Here is a 25,234-nt window from a genome sequence, read left to right on the forward strand (position 1 = left end):
AGATCTCCTTTATACTACTATATTAATCAATTTTTTAAAAAATCCCTGACAATGAGACATAACATCTTTTTAGCAATAGATTTTTAGTATGTAGGCTTTTGTGTATGTGTGATAAAAAAAAAAAAGACCAGCACTGTTTAGGATAATTATTTAAACAAAAACTGCTCAAATGAATTAAGTAGGAAAATCTCATTTTTCTGGGGAAGCACATTTTATATTAGTTCTAATAATTTTATATTAGTCATATTCAAAAAGTCTTTGAATACATTTCCAGAGTATCTTAAGTTTCAGTGCTAATATTTGTGAATAAAAATATATGAAATATTCTGCAAAGACAAAACTAACCATTATTTTCTTATAATTTTAATTATACTGCTATTAAATTTTTTACTTAATGTTTCTTATTAATTAGAAAAAAGATTTGTTTTTAAATTTAAATGTTAGTTAGCTAACATGCAGTGCAATATTGGTTTCAGGAGTAGAATTTAGTGATTCATCACTTACATACAACACCCAGTGCTTATCACAACCTTAATACCCATCATCCATGTAGCCCATTCCCCACGCCTTCCCTCCATCAACCATCAGTTTGTTCTCTATTGTTAAGAATCTCCTGTGGTTTGTTTCCCTCTCTCCTCTTTCCCCAACTTCCCATATGTTCATCTGTTTTGTTTCTTAAATTCCTCACATGAGTGAAACCATATGGTATTTGTCTTTCTCTGAATGACTTATTTCACTTAGCATAATACATTTTAGCTCCACCTGCATTGTTGCACTTGGCAAGATTTCATTCTTTTTGCTGACTGAGAAATATTCCATTGTATATCTATACCACGTCTTCTTTATCCATTCATCAGTCAATGGATATTTGGGTTCTCTCTGTAGTTTGGCTATTGCTGCTAATGCTGCTATAAACATTCAAATCTGTATTCTTGTGGCCTTTGAGTAAATACCCAGTAGTGCAATTGCTGGATTGTAGAGTAGTTTTAGTTTTAGTTTTCTGAGGAACTTCCACCCTGTTGTCAGAGTGGCTGCACCTGTTTGCATTCCCACCAATAGTGGAAGAGGGTTCCTCTTTCTCCACATCTTCGCCAAGATCTGTTGTTTCTTGTGTTGTTTGTTTTAGTCATTCTGACAGGTGTGAGTGGTATCTCATCATAGTTTTGATTTGTATTTGCCTGCTGATGGGTGATTTGTTAGGCATCTCAGATTATTGGATTGCTCAGAGTGTTACAACCTATTGTGGCACCTGAAAAGATTCCTCCTTGTAATAGGAGCAAGCCTGGACTTTACGCTAATCTGCTTAACAACATCACTGTGAATTAAAACAAAACAAAATGAAAACCATAAAACACACAAATCCTCAACAGCCCCAGTAAAGGCAAGAGAGTCTGGCATATTTTAAACTACAAATCCTAAAATAAACTGATACAGGAATCTCTTCTTTAACTTCATGATATTCCAGTGTGAACAAATTTTTGTTTTTGCTAACATTGATTTAGAAAAAAAAATGACCTAATAAACATGTGTAATTATATTGGACAGAGAACTATTATTCTCAACTTTGAAAGCAGGCCTTCATAGGAGTTTCTAAAACAACGAGATTAAAATTGTATAAATGCATGAAAAAAAACCCAAAAATATCACGAGTAGGAAAAATTTAAAAAGGAAACGAAGATTTAAGAAGTATAAGTAATCAAAATTAAGGATCATGTCACAGTGCTTTCAGATTTAAATTTTGCTTATCATTGCATACGAAAGTAGTTTAACTCTTTGAAAAAGGGTTTTTATAAAAGTTTAACTTGTTACTATTGTTATTATATGATTGCTATTGTAATCATGCTCTATATTATTTATAGCTAAAGAATATCTGATTGTTCAAGAAGTGGAATATTAATAGGGATTTATTAGCTTTATTTGAAATGCCTTAATTTTTTTTCCTTCTCTCATCTTTTGTGGGAAATTGAGCTCATCATTTTTGCTTTTGGCCCATCCAGAGGAGAGAGGAGGAAAAAGTTTATTCCAATCAGAAAAACTGCAATGAACTGAAGTTAAATCTAGTACACATTTTATTTTTGTAGGCAGGTTTTGCTATTCACTGTTTGGGAAATAAGGAAATAAAAAAATTAGAACAGTGGGTTTTTTCCTCTCCTGAGCCTCTTTAGATTTCACAAACAAATCCCACTCAATTGTGAGCCTCTGGAGAAGAGGCGACATATACTATTCCTTTCAGAATTCTAACTATGGTATTGGCTTTGATAGAGACACATCCCGACTTTCAGATGAATCCTGATACACAGACAGCCTCTCTGGGAATCTGGGGTCCTTTATGTAGAAAGTGGGGGTACAGCTGGTTTTTGGAGCACTTTGATGCCTTATTTGAAGTCAGTAAACAGTATATACAAAGAGTAGTTATAGAAAATATAGAAATGCATACTATATTCTCTAAAAGGTGAATGATGTATGAATGTGTGTGCATGTGAGTGTGCATGTGTGTGACTGAAAAAACTAAATAAATGCTGGTTAAACCCATAGCTTATAGGCTGTGTTCAAATAAAGAGTTCCTATGGTATTGCTGTTAACTCTTTAGTAAAAGTCTTAAAATGGTTTTAAGTTCCAGCTTAAAGTCTCAATTCAGTAATTGGAATGCATCTAGCCCAGTATATTATTCAAATTTTACTAAATCAAACTTAATGCTTATTCTCCTCTCTAAACCACAATAAGCTCTATAATTGGAAGTGTTTTTCTGGAAGAAGTGAGATATTCACCGGCTACTCTCCTCATTCACTTCCTCTGGTTCTCACTGTAGAGTTGAAATGGGAGGAGGCAGAGGAGGTTTGGGATGGAACAGAAGTTTTTATTTTTGGGTGGCTTCTCACTCCCTGAGCCTGGGGTTGGTTGAGGTGACATTTTTTTTTTCTTTGTGAGGGACTTTGGGGAAATTCAGAGTCCATCTTCAGGGAAATGCAACACTCTTTCCTCTAACCCAGTCTTACTGCTGGTTTACCGTGCAATCTCTTTGTGGACCGAGCTTTTTCCACGGTAGGATACAAGGGCAGGGCAAAGACCTGTTATACCGCCTCATAAGGCAGAAGGTAAGGTTGTAGTACCCCTCAGCCCTCTCTCTTTTGGAAAGGGGAATAGCGTTGTTCGTTACACTTCCAAGGTGCGGCTTTACAACTCTCTCTCAACCATAACCTTTCTTTATTTTCCTCCTCTGGCCAATGGGTGTGGAGTTGCAAAACTCATAATTGTCCCCATAGTAAATTCTGCTTTTCAAATCTTTTATATTTTTTTCTCCACAGATCTTCCATTTTACCATCTGTTACAACTTCATTGCAAAAGGTGTGAAAGAAGAGGGAAATTAAATTGGTAAATATTTTGAAGCCAGACTGAAATATTTGGCCAAGTTTCTATAACAGTGGAACTATTTTAATCAAAGAAAATCTTACTTATGTGGCCAAAAAAGAAAATAACACGAAATGTACTCTTTGAAGTAGAGTTGATAAGCTTGGAAGGTGGATCTCCCTCCCTCTCTCCGCAATTCCCTGCTTTGGAAAGCACTGCCCTCTCCAGAAACCATTGGATCTGAAGAGTATGTATTGGAAAACCTCCCCTCAAGACCACATGACGAACAACCAGAAGGTTTACACTACAGAAGTCTGGAAAATCAGATCTGTGCGGGGAGACAATGAAGACTATGAAAACAATTAGAAAATAAGAAAATGTTTGCAAAAAAAAAGTCATAAGGAAAGAAATTGAAAAAGATTTGAAAGCACGGTATTTCGTTTCTGTTAGTTTGTTAGCCAAGCAAAATTACACACATGACACAGGCTTCTTTCAACTTGATGTGCCGAATGGACGTGGTTATGTCATTAAACAATGCAATAAAAGGGAAAGAAACATCATGTTTTGCAGATGAAGAAGAAAAAAATGTGTTGGCTGGAGACACTTGCAGAGTGTCTCTGGCAGAGATGCGCCATTGGCGTTTGAAAACATGAGCACTCTGACTTGCTTTCTATAATGAAGAATTTACTTACATAACTTTATGCTTTTTGATCACTGTTCCAATAAGGAATTGTGTCCTTGGAGGCATCTAATCAAAGAATTACCTCATTCACACGATAGAACAATCACTGGAAAATACAATGGCTAATTGGGATTCTTGAAATTAAACGTGGTGGTGGTATTACTTGTGAAAGGAGACTAAATGGTTCATGATTTTAATTTTAATCCCCAAAAATGACTTTCTAATACTCATAAATGCCTTTCTTTCAAAGAGGTGATAGACTTCCTGTTACTGAACATGTTCAGTCTTAATAAGGATGCCTATTTGGCATGCATGCTTGTCAAGGCATTCAAGTATCTGTGAAGTGGTTGACCCCCAATTTGTAAGTTATTTTGCGGTTTTCCATATCTGTCAGTCTATGACCCCTCTTGACTTTTAAGCTGAAATGTCGATAGATCAGAAAAACGGTAACTATCCGGTTGCTAACTTTCTGTGGTCTCAACTTGAACTTTTCCCCACTGTCTCAGCTTACCCATGCACCACCCACCACAGGACAAGTATGCAAGTAAATAGCCTACAAAGGAGATGTAATTTTCTAGTGCTGCATTTTATTTGTCTTCAGGTGACATTGCAGTTCACCTAATGGCCTAAGCTACAAACACGAGACTTATCTCTATTTCACTCCAACCATCGGACCTACCACATTTCCTGAAGATCTTCCAGTGTCCACCCCTACCTATCGCTTGTGATTGACTTCCTTTTTCAGATAAAATTTAAGATCCTCAGCATGGAAAACAAAGCTGTTTGTAACCTGATCCTGGTTAATTGGTAGAGCATCATCTTTCACCACTTTTCCTATTACATGTTATTTTCTAGCAAAAAGGACTTTCAGTTCCACAGACACACACACTGAGAACAAACATATCTGTGTCTTAAAGGCCTCGGTTCTTTTTCTATACAGAAAATATTTATTCTACTTTCAACACTTGATCAAATCTTAAACATTTTTCTCTAATGACCTTTTTATCCCAGTTCAAAACCTAATAAATCATTACATTGTCACAAATATATAGTAAGTATCTGTTAACCTTCAAATAATGCTACCTCTGAAGCATCATTGTAGAAATAAAATATGATGTACATGTGTAATCTTAAATTTTCTAGGACTTATGTTAATAAAAGGCAAAAAAAGGAGGAGGTGAGCCTAATTTTAATGACATATTTTATTAATTTTAAATCTTATTTCAAAATATAATCAATATAAAATTATAAATGAGACCTTTAAAAATTTTAATATGGTCTTTAAAATCTGGTGTGTATTTTACATTTACAGCACATCTCGATTTGTTCTAGCTAAATTTAAGTACTCAATAGCCTTAATTAAGTACTCAATAACATGTGGCTAGTGGCTTTTATATCCACAAAGCAGCAACAGTAATTGGTCAACCTTGGTTCACCGGTCAAATCCAGTCCAATATCTGTGTGACTTGGGAGCAAAGATAGATTCTCACATTTTTAAATTGTTGAAAAAGATGAGAAAAAGAATATTTATTGACACCTGAAAATGATATGAAATTCAAATTTCAGACTCCTTAATAAAGATTTATTAGAGCATAGCCATGCTCATTTACTTATAGATTTTCTGTGGCAAATTTCATGCTAAAAATGACAGAGTCAATTACTTTTGAGTGGCTGTATGACCCCAAAAGCTTAAAATATTTACCATCTGGACCTTTACAGAAAAAGTTTGCTGACTTCTGCTTTAGAGGGTTCACTCTGCTAGGACCACGATCACATGCTAGTTGTCTTTGTTTGCACTCAACACAGGGCTGACACACAAAAGAGACTTAATAATTTCAGAATAGAATATATTTTATAAATCCAATGAAATGAACATTTGTTGAACAACTACAGTCCTAAAACACATCCTCTCTACCTATAAATCATACCTTAAAATTTTTCCAGTTCAAAATATGATACCACCAGAACAGAGAAATGATAAAGCAGTCAAAAGCAGAATTCTCAATTCAGATCTGAGTCCAAGCTCCAGTTTTGCCCCATCTATAATCTGGAGTAATTTATTTACCTTCTGTAATCCTTTCATTCAGTATCTGTAAAATAGGGAAAATAATGCTGACCTCACAGATTTGCAACAATTAAGTGGATGATGCATATAATAACAGTATAGTGACTGAACATGTTAAGTTTTCAATAAATGTTAGTTATTTTTGTACATATATCTGAAGTGTCCTATTCTAATTGACTCCTTTCAATAGCCTTTAGTCACTGCTTTTGAAGAAAGTGATACCTTAATTAATTTGTTTTTCGAAACTGTAAGTATTCATTTAGGAAAGTCTCACCACAACTATAAAAATATTTTGGACACTAAAACATATCGTTAGACTATTGGAGCTAGATGAGTCCTTTAAATGTATATACACACATACTCTGTTTAAATGGAAATGAAGAATATCTTCAAAGGGAAAAGGGGGATTTCTGTATAAAGAACATGAAAGAAATATTACTTAGAAAGCTTTAACCATTTTAGAATCAGAAACACACATGTTTTAGCAATATACTATATAGCTTTACCCTAGACCCGTAAAACATTTAAGTCACAATGTAAAAATTAATAAGTGATGGTAAATTGTTACAAAATATCGTTCTATTTAATATTTTAAATTTATTCAAATCACATAGCTCCATTTATTTCCCTTGTTGAAATGTTCACGTAGCTGAAAATAACTCTTTGGACAGTTATGTTTAATTTAGGTTTTATGGCTCCTTGGAGTGAAGAGAGGAAGAGAGCTGTAATTTTCTGGACGTAGAGAATCATTTGCTATGGTAAACTGGATAAATGCTTGGGTTGCCTCATGGGAGTAGCATACAGAAGAGTGGCTGGTTCTATTCTGCTGAGATGCCAGGGTCTCCCTGTTCTTTCCAAATCAGTGGCCTTAGAGGGATCATGAATTGCTGAGGTAGAACAATCCTTACTCCTCTTTATCTCTCATCTACTGCCTTTGAAATCAACTGGAGCCGCATACTTGGAAGCAGCACAAAGGGTAAGGCTGGAAATAAAAATATGGCCCAGGATTTGTGATGCTCAAGTGACTCTGATCCATTTCTCCAATAGCGGTAGGACTGAAATAAGCGAGACTTATCACTGATACATCGCAGTTCATAGTGTTCTAATTCATTTTACAGAAGTAATCCTATTCCAGTTCCACCATGGCTCTTTTCAATAGAACGTGTGCTTTGGTTTCATTTGAAATAATTCTTCATTAAGTTCATAATACCCGATGTTATCAAATTATGCAGATACAGAAAGTGCCAGGCCTTCTTTGTGAGCAAAATTAAAATGGTTAAAAACACCTATGATATGTAATGCTCATGTGTCACGTAAAATACACTCCCAACATGCCAAAATTGTCTCTTCCTTCATTTAAGCAGTTTCTGGAATTCTACACCTGTCTTTCTGACTAAATAAATATGGGGATAAACAAAACCATTTGCTTCCTTATTCTGCATACAACAAAATACACTTATTCTTTCTTATGTGTAGGATTGATATTTTAAAGCTAATGCTCTGCTTAGCACCTGTTCAATTTTATGGATGCCCTGCACATCTAAGGTACTGTAAACCTTATAGAAATCATGCCCTGTGTCTACCTAATTGGCTTAATATTAGTATATATTATTTTGTTTTGTATTTAGAGGCTCTTCATCATCCATTATGAGGATTTCGATTTTACTCTTTCACCTAAAATAAAAAATAAAAAAGGACTAAAATGTGTTGCATGCATTGGAACCATACATAAGGGAGCGAGAGAATAATTATCACTGTATAATGTTTTACAATGGAACGTTTCAGATTGTTACTGAAATTAAAGTGTTGATTTTACTTTTTTCTTTTTAACTTGTAACACTATGTTCCACTTTTATAAATTTACTTTATGCATCAAAAATAGATGGAATTGTTTGAAATATTTATTACCATGAATTGGTCACAAACAACACTATGAAATAATTATATTGCCCTTAGCTTCCTTGGATTTAGTGATTTTTCTCCTACTCTTCACATGCATTTAAATGAGAGAAACCAGCCATTTACTGAGGCGAGAAATAAGATAAAGGGTCCAAAATTTAACTTCATGTTACTGACAAACACATAATTGGTATTATATTTTTGTCAATAATTTTAGTTAAAAAATATTCTGTAGTTTATTTTAAAACTGTTACCGTGTAAATAATATTTTATTTAAGTGTATAATTATAAATCAGTTTCAATTCAAAATAACATAATCTTTTGGATTCTTTAGAGTCTAGTTACACACTGAGTAAGCAGTCTCTTGTTTTAAGTCAAACTTCTATCACTAATCATGGAGGAACAAAGATGTGTCCAAATTTTGAAGGAACATGGGTGTCCCAAAGCTCAGATAATGAATTTTAGCTCTCTCTGGAGAAAAGCCTTTCCTGTATGTAGCCTGGCAATATTCCAAGATTTCTTTTTAAAAGTAACTCCATATGTGTACTGAAAATAAGCTAGTGATGTTTTAAATCAACTGGAAAGAGAGGCTGTTCTTTTCAATATTTTTTTCCTGAGCATAACTTTGAAGTGCAGCATTTGGGGATTATGAAGGTTTGGGTTACCTGCTGAATGAAGGCATGGAAAATTATTTGAAAGTACCCTTTTTTTGAAAGTGTACTTTAAACTTATGAAATATCACCTGTGGTTAAGAGAAGGTATGCAATTCAAAGCATTTTTTTTAAACCTAAAGACAAAGAGTTAATTTTAAATTGTGATTATATTTTCCAAGTTTTCTATGGCTATAAGATCATAATCAAAAGTTTGCGGTTCACTTCTTTTTAAAGGCAAGGGATGATGGGGACGAGTAAGTGCTATTGACTTAAAGAAAATATCGGTACATTTATAATGAGTTGGGTACTGTGCGCAAAACTGAACCAAAGACTACAGCTTACTATGCTCTAATGATTGTCTCACAGCAGGTATTTTAAGTGATTTCATTTCCAAATAAATTCAACTTGCATCTATTTCTTGGTAATGTGTTCTGAATTTACTTGATGCATCCAATACTACTTCAAAATATTCAAGTAACGTTTTTAGCAAGGGAAAAGTACTGTTTGGCCAAATTTGCATCATGTAAATATGAAGGAAGATGTATGTGAATAAGCATTCTTTTTCAGAATGCAAAGGAACTATACTAATATGTCTTGTTTACATCATGAAAGATATCCTTTGCCTAATCTATCACAGACACACTTGATATAGCTGGATACTGTCTAATAGCATTGTAAAAAGACATGAATAGTTACATAGTTAAATATTTACTTTAGTACACAAAACATTTCACTCTATCCAAATAGGAGAATGCTCCCATCTTCTTTTAGTAACAATACAAGATGATACAAAAGTAACAAAACATCTGACACTTAGTAAAGTAAATGGCAATTGTGTTAAAAAATCATGCTGGAGAGAGATTGTAAGGAAATCACTACAGAAACTCATTTCCAAAGTAAGTCAACATTTTTAATAGGTAAATTATTCTTCATTTATATACTTTAAGTGCAATTTGGTAAGTTTATAACTTATAGTAAGACAGTAACATTCACTGGAACATATGTTACATGAAATAAAGGAGTATTTATTGAGTGTGCCTATCATGTGGCAGGCATTGCGCTAAGGGCTGAGAAGCCAGTAAGATATATTGCATGCTAGCTATTGATAAGTGTTAAGGAGAAAAAGAAAATAGTGCAGAGAAGGGGAATACAATATTTTGGTTGTGTGGGAGGTTGTTGAAATTTTAGATATAGGGGCTAAAAAGCATCTCTGAAGTGGTTTTTGAGTAAGGAGCTCAGTTGAGTGTTCCAGCCTAAGGCACATGCATGGGATTCTTCTGGTGAAGAGAGTACCGTAGCTGTAGCCGCATGAACAAAGGTGGAAGGAATTTGTAGCAGAAGAGGTCTGAGAGGAAACAGAGACCAGATCAAGTAAGACCATGAACACCACCCAAAGACTTTGGATTTTAATCAGGATGACCGAGAGGATTTTGACCAGATGAATGACCAAATGTGAATTCTGTTTTGGCAGACCACTATTATTCTGAGAATGGACACTAACCAGGCAAGGACGGAGGCAGCAAGACAAGTTAGGACTCCACTGCAACCGTCAGGGAAGAGATGATGGTTTCTTCAACAGTGGATGAGAACAGTGTTAATGGTGGAGATATTAAAAAGTGGCTGAATATGATATCCACGGTATTTTGAAAGTAGAGCTGACAAGGCGTGATGATTAATTTCATGTGGAATATAAAAGATTCAGGGATGTCAGGAGATAAGTTTAGAAGTTAGGAGTTCTCATGGACTGTAATGGAGAAGATGGTTAAAGAAGTGGGTTTGGGGAAGGGGTGCCTGGGTGGCTCCATGGGTTAAGTGTCCCGCTTCAGCTCAAGTCATGATGCCAGGCTCTGTGCTGACAGCTCAGAGCCGGGAGTCTGCTTCAGATGCTGTGTCTCCCTCTCTCTCTGCCCCTCCCCAGTTCATGCTCTGTCTGTCTCTCTCTCAAAAATAAATAAACATTAAAAAATATAAGTGAGTTTGGGGAGAAAATGTCTGAAACTGACTTGGACAAGATTGAAATGGCGACTAGACATTCACGTTGAGTGTTCTGGTAGCACCTGTTTTTACAAATCTGGAATTAATGTGGAAACCTAGAGTTGAGGTATAAATTTGGGGTCACATAGCATATTGATTCTATTAAAATGGTTCAACTGGATGAGTATACCCAGTGAGTGAGTGTAGACAGAGATGAATATATAATTGTTTACTACAAAATTAAATGCACTCTCCATTACCTCCTTTTTGGATATTTTCAGATTCATATATGTAAAGAAAGCTCAATTGACAAAACTGGGCAATGCAACATCAAGAAAAATAGCAAGATATTGACAAATAAAGGAAAGGAAACCTGGCAGAATTGCCACAATTACTCTGGGGAACAATTTACTGTTATGTATTTTTTTTTGAAAATGTGTATAGGTTATGACTTAAAATTTATACTTCTGGGTATGTCATAAGGACGTGTTATAAATGTTATTTATCATATAGATGCAAAAAGACATCTGGAAAGCGCTTTATTGAAACATCGTAACTCAACATCTATTGGAAGAGAAATGGAATAATGCCTGGTAGCATATTCGAGCAGTAGAATATTATGCAGCTGTCAAAATGTATAAAACAGAAGTCTATATATCATATTTTGATTGGTCTCAGATATAACATTAAGTCAACAAAGTGCAGAGAATTTTGTATAGTTTTGAAATAATTTTGTCTCAATTAAAAATATTATACATATATGTAGATATTTATGATATGTATATGAAATAAACTATGAAAATATGATTAGCCTCAAACTTAATTATAATTATTGTTACCTGGGCATAAGAATAGAGGGGAAACAAGGAGGATTACAATACTATTTGTACTGATTTATTTATCACAAAATATAAAATGATCTGATGCAACAATGTCAGAATGTTTCCATTCCTTAGTTGTGTGTATGCTATTTTATGTTCTTTTTTATATATTTTTAAAGACAAAAAAATCTGATAGGGTGTGCGTGTGTGTGTAAAAATTGAATTAGGAACATTTCCAGAAATTGAGTTACTATGCTATAGAGTTGGATTGCTCATAGAACTATTAAATCAATTGTAAAACTCTTGGCTCTTAGGATAGGGTTTTACTAAACTCTATCTTTAACTTCTCTCAGTGAAGATGTTAGCATCCTTCCACTAGTTTCTTATAGTCAAATACAAATTCATAGCATCACCCAGCCCAAAATGAAAAGGGAGGAAACAGGCTACATCTTAAAGGGAAATTTTCAGCTCCCACACAACTGGATTTGAAACTGAAATAGACATCATGGGGAGAAAATTCACAAACAACAGATGTTGTGGTTCACTTTTCAATTGTTGATATTAAACAAGAACACCTCTGAGATTCCACATCCTGTGTTTATGGATTGTAGTTAAAGTGGTAAAATGGTATATTCTGGTACTTTTAAATATTTTATGATATGAGGCATTTATGGTGAAGAATCATTTTACTCACAAAATGTTAGACTTCCTCCTGTATTCTATTTATTTGAACTTGGAAGAAAGCTACACCTTTAACCTGTACTGAACGAGGCTGGAAATAATGACTAATATAGTGCTATAAAGTGATTTTGTTCTAAGTAAATGATTCATTTTCAGAGAGATTAAGGTGCAACATAACATGTGAAATACAATTATTTTTTAATATTGTATACAGTAGGATACTCAAAACATAAGAAATTAATGGAATTAATAAGTAAATATGCAGAATCCTAAAATTTAGTAATTTAGGTGAAATAGTAACGAGAAAATATTCCATATTACTAATCTGGATATAAAATTGTGATGTTTTCAAGTATATAAGTTAGCAAAAAGTAAAACTTGCCAAGTTACAAGTTAACCTTCCATTAGGTCTAATTAGGTTTACATTCTAGATGTAGTGTTAGTTACATGAAGAAAAATTATGTTCTCTATACTTCTCTTTTTAATTCTTTATAGCTCTCCTGCACGTCTGCTATTAATTAGAGTGTGAGAAAATAAAGATATTTTTGCAATGCATTTTTTTTTACCTGACACAAAAAAAGTGTGTTTGCTGTGCCTCTGATCTCGGGCTGCAGATTTGAGTTTGAATTATTTAAATGCTCTTTTATTTTCCTCACCTTTAAAAAGAGGCTCATCATTTTGTGAAGAATCAGTGGGACGATACATACAGGTACATAAATACATGAAGTACATAAAAAATGTTTGGCAGCTGCAAATACTCAGATCTCATCTATCCACAGCATTATTATTACTGCTGTTGTTAGAAAGGAACTAGTTTTTATAAATGCTCTCTGGCTTCTCAGCACCTGCCTTGGACCCCCTGTAATTCATTCTTCTTTAAGAATCATTTAGAAAATCCCATCTGGTTACTCCTTTCCCTAATTAAAACCATTAACACTTTTCAATACCGTCAGGGACAAGACCAAATATCCATAATATACCCGTTAGTGTCCTACATAATATGGCCCTTGCCTTCCGTAAACAAACAATTTCCCACTGCCTTTTGCCCTCCAGTCATACTTTGCCTTCTCAAAGTCACCAATCACCTCCTGGCTTTTAGAACAACCTCACACACAGGCAAGACTTCCACCCAGTTAATTCCTATTTATCTTTTAGAGCTATGTCCTAAATTCAATTTCTCTGAATCTTCTTGGAAACTCTCCGAAACCTCTCATCCAGGTCAGCTGTGCTGTATAAGACACACTTCTTAAAGTTCCATGGTTAGTTTTATTTCGGGGTGATATGTTAACATATTAACAAAGACAGTTTCCCACCTGGAAAGGATATAATGAGTTAGAGCAAGCGTCACTACGTCCCATGCAATTGCCCATGACTATGTAAAGTTCATCCAGACTAGAGAAAGGAAGGAGAGAATCAGAGCAGTAACAAGAGAGCTCAGATCTTGTTGGGTCCCAGAGCGAGGCTAGGTAGGGAGAGCAGGCAATTGGAAGAGCACATAAGTTTGGGAAATTTAAGAGCTTAGGAAATTTAGGAGCTCAGGGAACTGGCGAGGTCTCTAGATAAAGTCATGAAATTGACCAAATCCTAAAGTATCTCACTGCACATCATGTTGTAGGAGCATGGAAGCAGCCCTACTGATATTTCTAGGTATTCAACCCTGAAACAACTTCAGATGTCCCTGCAGCCTTAGATTGCTGAAGACAGGTTTCTTATGACTCAGAGCAGCATAGATACTCCTTAGAGAACTGTTGCAGCAAAAGTGGGTAGGAGCAGAATATAGCAGAAATACACAAAGAATGGAACTGGGGAGGAAAGTGGTGAGGATGTTCCAGGAAATGGCAGGCATGAATGCCTCACCACCACCATCACATCGATTACGTTGACCACCAAGTCTGGATGGACCCATCAAGCCATCTCAAGAATTTAGATGAATCCCCAGAGAAAATATTTCCAGTAATAAACTAGAAGCCAGAATATAATTTAAATTCAATTATGAGAAGATAATATAGTTACTTTGTTGCAATATAGTTTTACTGGCTATATGTATTGGGTCTCTAAAATTATGTAACTCACTGCTAGATTTTAAGCTATACAAAGAAAGGGACGCTTTGTGTCTTATTTCTCTATCTTCACCATGCAGTACTGTCTCTGGCATAAGTGAATATATATTTTCGGTTTGAGAGAATAGTAACAGTGAGCAAATGATGAGTATACAGCCTTCTGGCTAGAGACCAGAGGCATTATCTTATGGAAATATGTATTTGAATTAAAACAGATATTATAAAAAGATTCCTTGGCTTACACGCAAAGAGGTTACCACTGGAACTTGGAAAACTTGGCCAATATGGTCTTCAACTCTTGTATCTGTAAAATAGACATAATAATAGCCTCTATCAGCTGAGTGTTAAAAGAAGTAAGGCAATCGGGCACCTGGGTGGCTCCGTTAGTTGAGCATCCAACTTCAGCTCAGGTGATGATATCACGGTTCGTGAGTTCGAGCCCTGGGTCGGGCTCTGTGCTGACAGCTCAGAGCCTGGAGCTTGCTTCGGATTCTGTGTCTTCCTCTTTCTCTGCCCCTACCCTGCTCACGCTCTCTCTCTCTCTCTCTCTCTCTCTGTCTCTCTCTTTCTCTCTCAGAAATAAACATTAAAAAAAGAAGTAAGGCAAATATGATGTATATACACCATATATAAGGTTCCTTTATCTAAATCTAAACTATTATATTTTTTCCTTTCTAACCTAGTGTGAAATCAAAAGACATTATTTTTAATTATATTTTGTAGGAAATAAAACAATGATTATACTTTTATATAGTGGAATATATAATCATATGACTTCAAATAAAAATTCTTTCCAATTGGAAACAGTTCTTCCATATAGATGTAGATCTATGAGGAAATTCTAATTTCCTTATTGGTACATAAGGAGTTCAATGCTTTACCAAATACTTCAATTAAGTTATTCTCTAAAAGTACTTAGAAAAGTATCACATGCATTTAGGTTTATGGATTAATACTCATGGAATTGTTCTTCTAGGAGTCAAGAGATTTTTTAGAGATTACAAATAAATGTCTGAAAATCAGCAAATCAGACTGAGCAACTATTATGGGCCAAATTGTATTCCTTCTCCAAAATTCATAGGTTGAAGCCTTAACCCCCAAGAACCTCAGAAGGTAACTGTAGTTGTAAATAGAGCATTTAAAAAGGTAATCAAGTTACAAAGAGGCCTTTAGGATGAGTCTTAATTCAATCTGACTGGCGTCCTTATAGTGAGAGTAGATTAGGACCCACAGGGGGACATCAGCATACACGTACACAGGTAAAAGGCTATGTGAGGACACAATGAGCAGTCAGCCATCTGCAAGCCACAAAGAGAGGTCTCAGAAAGAAACCAAATCTACCAACACCTTGAGTCTTGCGTTCCAATCTCCAGAACTGTGAGGAAATACATTTCTGTTGTTTAAGCCACTCCAGTCTGTGGTAGTTTGTCATGGCCCTGTTAGCAAACTGACAGAGTTACCATCAGCATTATTTGTTTGTCTGTAATATTCTAGAGTATCAAAATGTAAAAGCAAATTTTAATTTCCAAGATAATGATATTTAATGTCTCCTTGAGCTAAACATGACTCAGGATATCGTTTTGGAGTATATGCCCAACAGAAATGTCTGCCGACATCCGCTAGAAAGTTTTTCACAGCAGTTTATTTCTCACAGCCCCAAACTGCAAAAAACCTAAATGTGCATTGACATGAAATAGGATAAATAGATTTTGGTGTATTCACAAAATGGAATACCACACAGACTTTTAAAAAATACTGATATGGGAAACAATGTAGATGAATCTAAGTATATAATTTTGACTGAAAGAAGCCAGACACAACAGAATACATGCTGTGTGATTTTATTTAAATGAACTTCATAAACAGACAAAACTAATTTATGATTAGAGACATCAGACTCATGATAACACTGGGTAAGTAGGTAGTGAATGGGAGAGAGAGTTTAGGAGACAGATGTGCTGAAAATTTTGTGTACATGATCTGAATGGTGGTTACCTGAATGATTATATAAATAAGAAAAATCATGGAGCTGAATATTTAAGATCATCATGGTTTATGCAAGTTATACCTCAATTACAAAGTGAAAAATAATATTACCCATTTCATGTTATTTTTTTAAATGTACATTTCACGAGAAATAGGTCACTGTGTTTATTATCAAATCTCTGGTACATCTTCTTTAATTTGGAATTTATAATTTGGGCAGGAACCAGGAAGTTATCAATTTTGCTTAGGTAGCTCTTTCTTGGAAATAATGCCATTAAAAACAAAAAGTGCGTTAAAACTTTCCTAAATACTTGATCTTTCACATCCATTATTTGCACAAGTTGCTCCCCATTTGCCCCGGGCACTTTTGCGTCTTCTTCAGACCCTTACCTCCAGTATGAAAAATCACCTGTTCCTTCAGAGGCTTTTCAATTGTCACTTATCTGTCCTTCTGAAGTCTCTTTCTGCTGTCTTAAGCAGACTTAATTACTTTTCTGTGTTCTTGAACTTATACTATATTGTAATATATTTTCATCTGTGTGTCTCCTGTACTTAAAAGATGCCCAAATTGTTTGTTGAATGAATAAATTAATGGAATAAGTTATATGTAGACTTAACCATGGGGTAACAGTGAGGTTGGCTCTTTGACTTATAAGTCAAATGACTTATATTAAGTTGGAGCACCTGGGTGGCTCAGTTGGTTAAGCATTTGGCTTTGGTTCAGGTCATGATCTCATGATCTCATGGTTTGTGAGTTCCAGCCCCACATAGGGTTCTGTGCTGACAGCTCAGAGCCTGGAGCCTGTTTCAGATTCTGTCTCCCTCTCTGTCTCTGCCCCTCCCACACTCATACTCAGTCTCTCTCAAAAACAGATAAACATTGGGGCGCCTGGGTGGCTCAGTCGGCTAAGCGTCCGACTTCAGCTCAGGTCACGATCTCGCGGTCTGTGGGTTCGAGCCCCATGTCGGGCTCTGGGCTGATGGCTCAGAGCCTGGAGCCTGCTTCCGATTCTGTGTCTCCCTCTCTCTCTGCCCCTCCCCCATTCATGCTCTGTCTCTCTCTGTCTCAAAAATAAATAAATGTTAAAAAAAAAATTAAAAAAAAAAAACAGATAAACATTAAAAAAAAATAAAAGAAAAAGAAAAACGTTATTCTTCTTTATTGCCCATATGATAATTTGTACATTTCTTCTGAAGGCTTGAATCAAAGTAAAATTTACATGTCAATCTCCCCTACATGTTGTAAAATTTCACAAGTTTCACAATTTTGCAGCACTGTACTTTATGTATTCTTATTATCCCATTACTGCACTTAGTGGCATTAGACAGTAATTGGCACTTAAAAGATTTTTGTTATATGATTATGAATCAGTGAATTTAGAAGCAGTCATTTAAACAATGACCATAAGAAGCTGTCATTATTTATCCATTCGTGAGATTTGCCATCAGGCTAGTTATCATTTTCTAATCTGAGTTAAATTTTTTTGAGTATCTTTACTACCAGAGCACAATTTGCATCAGAAAATTTGAAAAGTCCCTCATGGGTAACAAAGTTTGCTAATAAATAATGAAAAATAAAGGTTTACTGGGAACCTATCTTGAAAAACAAGAGGAAAATTATGAAAATAAGATTATTTGACATTGTATTTTTAAAAATTTAAGTTTTCAGTGCTGTCTTAGAATAAAGAATGAATAAAGTATTAATAAAGGGATATATATTTTCTAAGTAAATTATCTGGTACTTGCTATATGAACTCTCTCATTTTGTCTTTGATTTGAGCATGACTTTGAATATAGTCATAAATAAAGTCATTAAAGAACAGTAAAGTGTTTCATCCATGTCATCAATTTCCTTTGTGGTCCTTTGATAACCATCTATTGTCATCTGCTTTGGTCCAACATTCTACTTTTATGTTAACCAGCAGAAATAAGTCAGATCTTCATTTGTGAATAATTTCGATAATAATTTGAACATTTCTTACCATATCACTTTCACTAAATGCAAGAAATCTTACAACCTTTTCAAGATTTAAAATTTATATTTACAAAGAATTTGTAGTGTACTCCTAGTTTCTTGAGACACTGTGCAGCAATTATGGAGACTTAAATAAAATGATGGAGGAAATAATTTTAAACAGGCAGCAAATTTTGAATGATCAGTCTTATAAGAGGTATGTCAGTCAAAATGCTTTTATAATAACCAGATTTTTGCTCCCTTTCATAACCTCAGAACTCTGGATAGTAATTATATAATAGTAATAAATACTCATTTAGTAAATACTCAGATGAGTAATCTGTGGAAAAAAATACATAAGTGAGAATATATATATGTATGTATATATATATGTTCTTAAATATACATATTGAATTTAAATATATATTAATGATTAAATAAATATAAATATTAAATACGTGTAAATTAAATATATATTATATACATTTATTACATATTAAATACAAATACATATATGTTTCTTACTATTTACAAGCAAGCAATATTCTACATCATTTATATAAATCATTATTCTTCAGAACAATTATATGACACAGGCAATTTTTATCTTCATTATGTACATTAAAAATAACAACACAAAGACAACTTTTGTAGATTACTATTAAGAATCTTACCCAAGAGATAGAGGCCGACTTCAAATCATAAAATTCTGAATCATTGGTTTCTTGGCATACAATGATATATAGATATCCTTTTACTTTTTATAACTCTAGCTAATCCTTTCTCAGACCAGTCTCAATTAATTAGGTTTTAGGGAGTTGGACAAAGTGATCTCCAGAAACCTTCTCTCTCCATAACACATTAATATTGAACTATGTTCAGTGGAACCATTAATTTTGATAATTATAGAATATTTCTGAAACTTTTATATTTCTAATGCACATTACAAATTTCCATTTTACTATGTAAACAATTCAGAAGCCTCTTTATTACAGAACACTAGCACCTCGTTGGCTAAAAACAGGAACTTTTTTCACCTTCGAATTGTTTTACTCTTTATCTTTCATCAAACATTCACCATCTGGAATATGACTATTTCACAATGAACTAGATTGTTCAACTCCTAGCTGATTCACTTAAAGGAAATAGGTAATTCCTTATATAATGTATTGTTTTTCAATGTGACTTATCCTTAAACATATTTTCAATGGTATTTTTTATGAAAATCAAGAAAAATTCAAATTGATATCTAATAAACCCACTCTAATTGCAAATGTCCATCCTGAATGTGAAAACTGATGGTATCACTTAGGAAAATTTTTAAAAAGGTGTCCTTCCAATCAGGCAAAATATAAAGGCAAGAACTTTCCTTCTTTCTCTGTAATAAAAATAAATTTAAGTGTACCTTCCTAGAATGGTTGGACAACAACAAAAATACTGTGATATCAATATCCACACTTTTTACAAGATCCTGTCTTTTACAGCCACTCTATGGACTCCAGTGCCAAATATAATCCCAAGATACACTCTCTGCAATTTATGTTCCGTATATTAAAAACAAACCACATTTTACAATCGAAAAGGAAAATAAATTGATTCACTGTCCTTTTTTTTCTCAAGTAGGAAATTTATCCTGAAGTATTTGCAGGATTTTTTTTTTTCTTAAATAACAATCTTCAAAATTAGGGCATGACAGGTAGAAGCAGTTAAATATTTCATCAAGCTTTGGTATCTTCCCAATTTCAACCAACTTTGCTCTAACTCTGTGGAAAACGAAACAAGCTTACTATATATCTAATTTCCAGAGATCAGACAGAAATGTTGATAAAGCAAAGTAATTCAATATTGGTAGGAAAGCCCATCGCTAGAACCTACTCTGCTGTTGTGCCTCCTCTCTGTGGCACCAGGAAGTGGTTTAAAGCCCTATAAAAACACAACATTGCTGGGGAAACTAATAGGTTGGTGTAAGTGGAAATTCAATATAAGCGGGTTTGACAAATGTGGGGAAATTTAACATTGAGCCTGTGGGATTTTTGGCCAGACTTTTAAATTTGATTGATAGATTTAAGAATTTTATATATATGGATTCAATACAAGTGGGTATCATGGTATCATAAAAGCAATATTATCAACTCAAGAAGTTGCAAAACGCTATCTCCCAGGCACTGAATGTGTAATTTCTTTTTCTTTCTTTTTGTTTTTTTTTAGCTACTAAAGTTAACTATTGCTATCCATTCATTTTACCTAGTTGATGTGGTTTTGCAATTTACCATATTTCTATTTCAGTGGCTTTGATGTCCTCATTTTATCAAATCAGCATTTAGTGATGTACTCTGAGGACATTCTTTTTTTTCTTTTTTTTTCTTTTTGAGAAAAAAAATGCACGTTTTAATTTTAATTGAATTGAATTTTGTTTTTTAATTTAGATTCAAGTTAGTTATCATATAGTGTAGTATTGGTTCCAGGAGTAGAATTTAGTGATTCATCACTTATATATAAGTCCCAAGGCTCATCCCAACATCCCAATGCTCTCTGCCCATTTATCCCATCCCCCACCCACATCCCCTCCATCAATCCTCTGCTTGTTCTCTGTATTTAAGAGTCTCTTATGGTTTGCCTCCTTCCCTGTTTTTATCTTATTTTATTTTTTGAGGACAATCTTTTCTACTACCTTTGTTTGATTACAGTTTTGTTTTCTAATGCTATTTTAAAGTTAAATAAAATGTCTTTTAATTTATTTTCTCAAAGAAAATTCCTACATACATTGTATATATTCTTTCTTGTAGTTATCATCTCCTTTAAGCTGATAGGAAGGAGAAATATTCTAAGCTGTGTGATTAAAAGTAATATTTAAATTTTTTTTAATGTTTGTCTGTTTACTTATTTATTTATTTATTTGAAAGAGAGAGAGACACACACAGACAGACAGAATCTGAAGCAGACTCCAGGCTCTGAGCTGTCAGTGCTGGGCTCGAACCCACGAACTGTGAGATCATGACCTGAGCTGAAGTTGGACACTCACCCGACTGAGCCAACCAGGCTCCCCAGTAAAAGTAATATTTTAAATGAAGATTAGTTTTCTTTTTCTAGCCACCTTGGGAAATATCTGTAGGTCCTCAAATTTTAAAGTCAGAAACTATAAAAACGAAGTTAGCAGCTATGTATGTGGCCTCATACTCCAATTTTTAAATTGTGTATTTTTAAAACACTTTATATTCCATTCAGTCTTGTAGTAGTTTACTTGGAGGTTCTCTATACATTAGAAACATGTGTATGTGAGAGATATCAGATCTGTGATACACTTCTCTGTTCTATCAAATCCTAGCTGTCAAACAAATAGTATTTTCATACCAAGTAATATAAATTAAGAAATTATATTAATGTTCAAACGTGTGTTAAGTAGTAGATTCTAGATAATTTTGCTCAGTGACACACATAAATCTAAAATTAAAGGAAATGGATCAGTCAATCTAGTTCATACTATTAGTTGCAAGATAAAGTATAATAATGAACTAGCTTAGCTTTAGAGATATAGATTAATTACTAAGGCTGGATAGTATGCCCATGTAAGAATGTGTGGAAATATATATATATATATATATATATATATATATATATATATATACGTATATTAATATGTAAACACATATGTATGTGTAAATACGCAGACAAATAAATATAAATTTATCTTCTTTTAGATTTAAGTTTATTCGGGTATTGAAGTAGTAATTATAGAAATCATAGTGCTGAAACCTATATCCAAATTTACAAGAATATTTTTGCTCCATTAAAATTTGTTACTTATTTATTTGGCACACATAAGGGAGAGGGACAGAGGGAGAGAGAAACTCAAGCAGGCTTCATTCAGCGTGGAGCCCAACACAGCGCTCTGCCATGATCCTGGGATCATGACCTGAGCCAAAATCAAGAGCCCAAAGCTCAAGCAACTAAGCCACCCAGCCATACCTATTTTTGCTCCATTATTGGTGTTGTTTCTTCTCTACAGATCTGAAAGCAATTCACATAAGAATGGGATCTCTATAATTTCTATTTCAATAAGATAATGTATTATAAAAATTATTATAAAAAGTTCTTGGACCAGCATTCAATGTTTTTAAATGAATTTCTAAAATATGTTTATTAATATTTCAAATACAAGACAACTGTGATTACTATATACCATAGGAATCCATAAAAGTAGCATCACTTATAATAGTAATTTATTTTGTAGAATTAGAACTGTAACCTCTAATTCTATATCGAATTCTAATTCTCTTTTCACTTAAGTGTATTAGATTTCTTCAGAGATTCAGAACCAACAGGAGATTGAGAAGTATCATGATCTGTCATCTGCAAGGCGGAGGATCAAGAAAGCCAGTGGTGTAGTTCCAATCCCACCAGAAGGCCTGAGAATCCGGGGAGCCAATGGGGTGAGTCCTGGTCCAAGTCTGCAGAAGAACGGGGAGCGCCAATGTGAAGATGAAGGTCCGAGCTTAAACAGAGGGCAAATTCACCTCTCCTCAGAATTTTTGTTCTAATCAGGCCCTCAAAGGATTAGGTGATGTCTACCCACGTTGGTGAGGGTGATCTTTACTCAGTCTACCAATTCAAATGTTAATCTTTTCTAGAAACACACTCACAGACACACTCAGAGTCTCTTTACCAGCTATCTGGGCACACCTCGGTCCAGTCAAGTTGACATATAAAAGTCCTTATCACAGTAACTGCCTTGCAATTAGTTGTATAATGTCCTAAGTACAGAGTCTGAGCCATGATACAGGTTTATCTATTGATATTCCTGACATACTATCAAAATAAATATAATTGTGTATTTCATATATTTTCTCTAATAAGACTGTTTTTGTTTTTACTGGTTTAAGTCTAAAAAGAAGAATAGTAATAACAATTTTTCAGCCTTAAAAAAGAAGAAAATTAGGGGTGCCTAGGTGTCTCAGTCGGCTAAGAATCTGACTTTGGGCTCAGGTCGTGATCTTGTGCTTCCTGAGGTTTGAGCCCCACGTCCGACTCTATGCTGACAGCTCAGAGCCTGGAGGCTGCTTTGGATTCTGTGTCTCCTTCTCTCTCTGCCCCTCCCCCACTCAAGATCTGTCTCTGTCTGTCTGTCTTTCTCTCAAATAATGAATAAACATTAAAAAAAATTAAAAAGAAGAAGAAAATTCGGTCATTTGCAACAACATGGATGAATCTGGAGGATCTTATGCTAAGTAAAATGTTAGACACAGAAAGACGAAAACTACGTCACGTATATGGAATCCAAAAAAATCTAATGATAGAACTGCAATAGGATGCTGCTTGGTAGGGGTTAGGTGGTGAGGGAGAAGGCACATATTTGTCAAAGGATACAAAGTGTCAGATATGCAGGATGCATCAATTATGGAAATATAATGTCCAGCAAGGTGACCTAGTTAATAATACTGTATTGTACACTTGAAATTTGCTGAGTGGATCTTAAGTGTTCTTATCACATACACAAAATAGTAACTATATGAAATGATACATTTGTTTATTAACATCATTGTGGTAATCATTTCACAATGTGTGTATATATCAAAACATCATGTTGTACATCTTACACATACATAATTTTTTCAATTATATCTCAGTAAAGATGAAAAACCTATTATCACCATATTATATGATAAATAGGGGAAAACGTATTATGGACACAATTTCATTATTATGCAAATGTATGAGGATCTACAAAGAGATGATGCCACAGAAGCTTGTTGGTATCGTAGCTTTAATGCATGTTTGGCCACCACATCACTTTATTTTTTTTTTCAATATATGAAATTTATTGTCAGATTGGTTTCCATACAACCCCCAGTGCTCATCCCAAAAGGTGCCCTCCTCAATACCCATCACCCACCCTCCCCTCCCTCCCACCCCCCATCAACCCTCAGTTTGTTCTCAGTTTTTAACAGTCTCTTATGCTTTTGGCCACATCACTTTAAACCATATTCTATATCATATACTTTATGATAGGCACTTCATTGGCCTTATCAGAAATATTAATAAAAATCGAAAAAGGAAAATATAAAAAGGATCACTTTTGTTACAAACCTTCGTACATTTACCAACACACAAATCCCCTTTTAATTTTAATTATTTCAAGCAGAATTCTTATGAAAATGTAATTAAATTGACTGCATACATTTGTTTGTGTTTGTGACATAGTTTTATTTCACATGAGAATCTTCACTAATTTACGCATTATTTAAAAGCAAAATTTCATTTCAATAATTTATCTCCTAATTTTCTAAGCTAAGAGCACTGACACTTTTTTTCCCTTGTTTTTATTAGCTTTTTTCCAAAGTTTGATCACTTTTTCATTTGGAATTATTATTTTTGGATATTTAACCAAAGTGGGATTACTGCATCACAGGTATGCTCTCTCCTTTTACATATCACCTAGTATTCTCTGGAAATTGTACAATGTTATTTTCTATACATAAAGTTTAAAAGCCAAATATTTGTTCATTCTTTTTGAAACTTTAAAGAACAATATTTTTATACAATCTGTGTATATGAAAACTTTTTTAAAGTTAAGCCTTCTGTGTTTTCATTGCACATTTAGTTATATATTCAACTTCTATTATTGAATGAATCAAGTTTCAATGGCATTTTATTTTATTTATTTTTTAAATATTTATTTTTGAGAGAGTGAGAGAGCTAGAGCGCAAATGGGGGAGGAAAGAGAAAGAGGGAGAGACACAGAATCTGAAGCAGGCTTCAGGGTCTAAGCTGTCAGCACAGAGCCGGATGCGGGGCTCGAACCCATGAACCGCGAGATCATGACCTGAGCTGAAGTTGGACGCTTAACCAACTGAGCCACCCAGCCACCCCTCAATGACATTTTAAGTGCACAGTTTTCTATTACACACCATTTATTCCTTTATTGCAGAGATAGTTGCTGAGTTCTGGTAGGACCTAACATACCCTGAAACATAAAGCAACTCTACAGTTTTCTTAATCCAGAATATTTATATTTTTAAAATTTTTTTTTTTAACGTTTTTATTTTTGAGACAGAGAGAGACAGAGCATGAACAGGGGAGGGGCAGATAGAGAGGGAGGCACAGAATCTGAAAC

General features: G+C 34.3%; 1 long non-coding RNA gene across 2 annotated transcripts in view; it reads left to right on the forward strand.

Annotated features, from left to right (window-relative positions):
* Positions 1-4,155, forward strand: part of LOC122210834 — a 67,173-nt gene extending 63,018 nt beyond the window's left edge. For both annotated transcript variants that reach the window (XR_006198300.1, XR_006198301.1), the window contains exon 3: positions 3,306-4,155. This is a non-coding gene — a long non-coding RNA (uncharacterized LOC122210834). The remainder of the gene's footprint in view (positions 1-3,305) is intronic.
* Positions 4,156-25,234: the final 21,079 nt, after the last annotated feature.

Source organism: Panthera leo, chromosome F2 (genome assembly GCF_018350215.1).
Source record: "Panthera leo isolate Ple1 chromosome F2, P.leo_Ple1_pat1.1, whole genome shotgun sequence".
NCBI classification, from domain to species: domain Eukaryota; kingdom Metazoa; phylum Chordata; class Mammalia; order Carnivora; family Felidae; genus Panthera; species Panthera leo.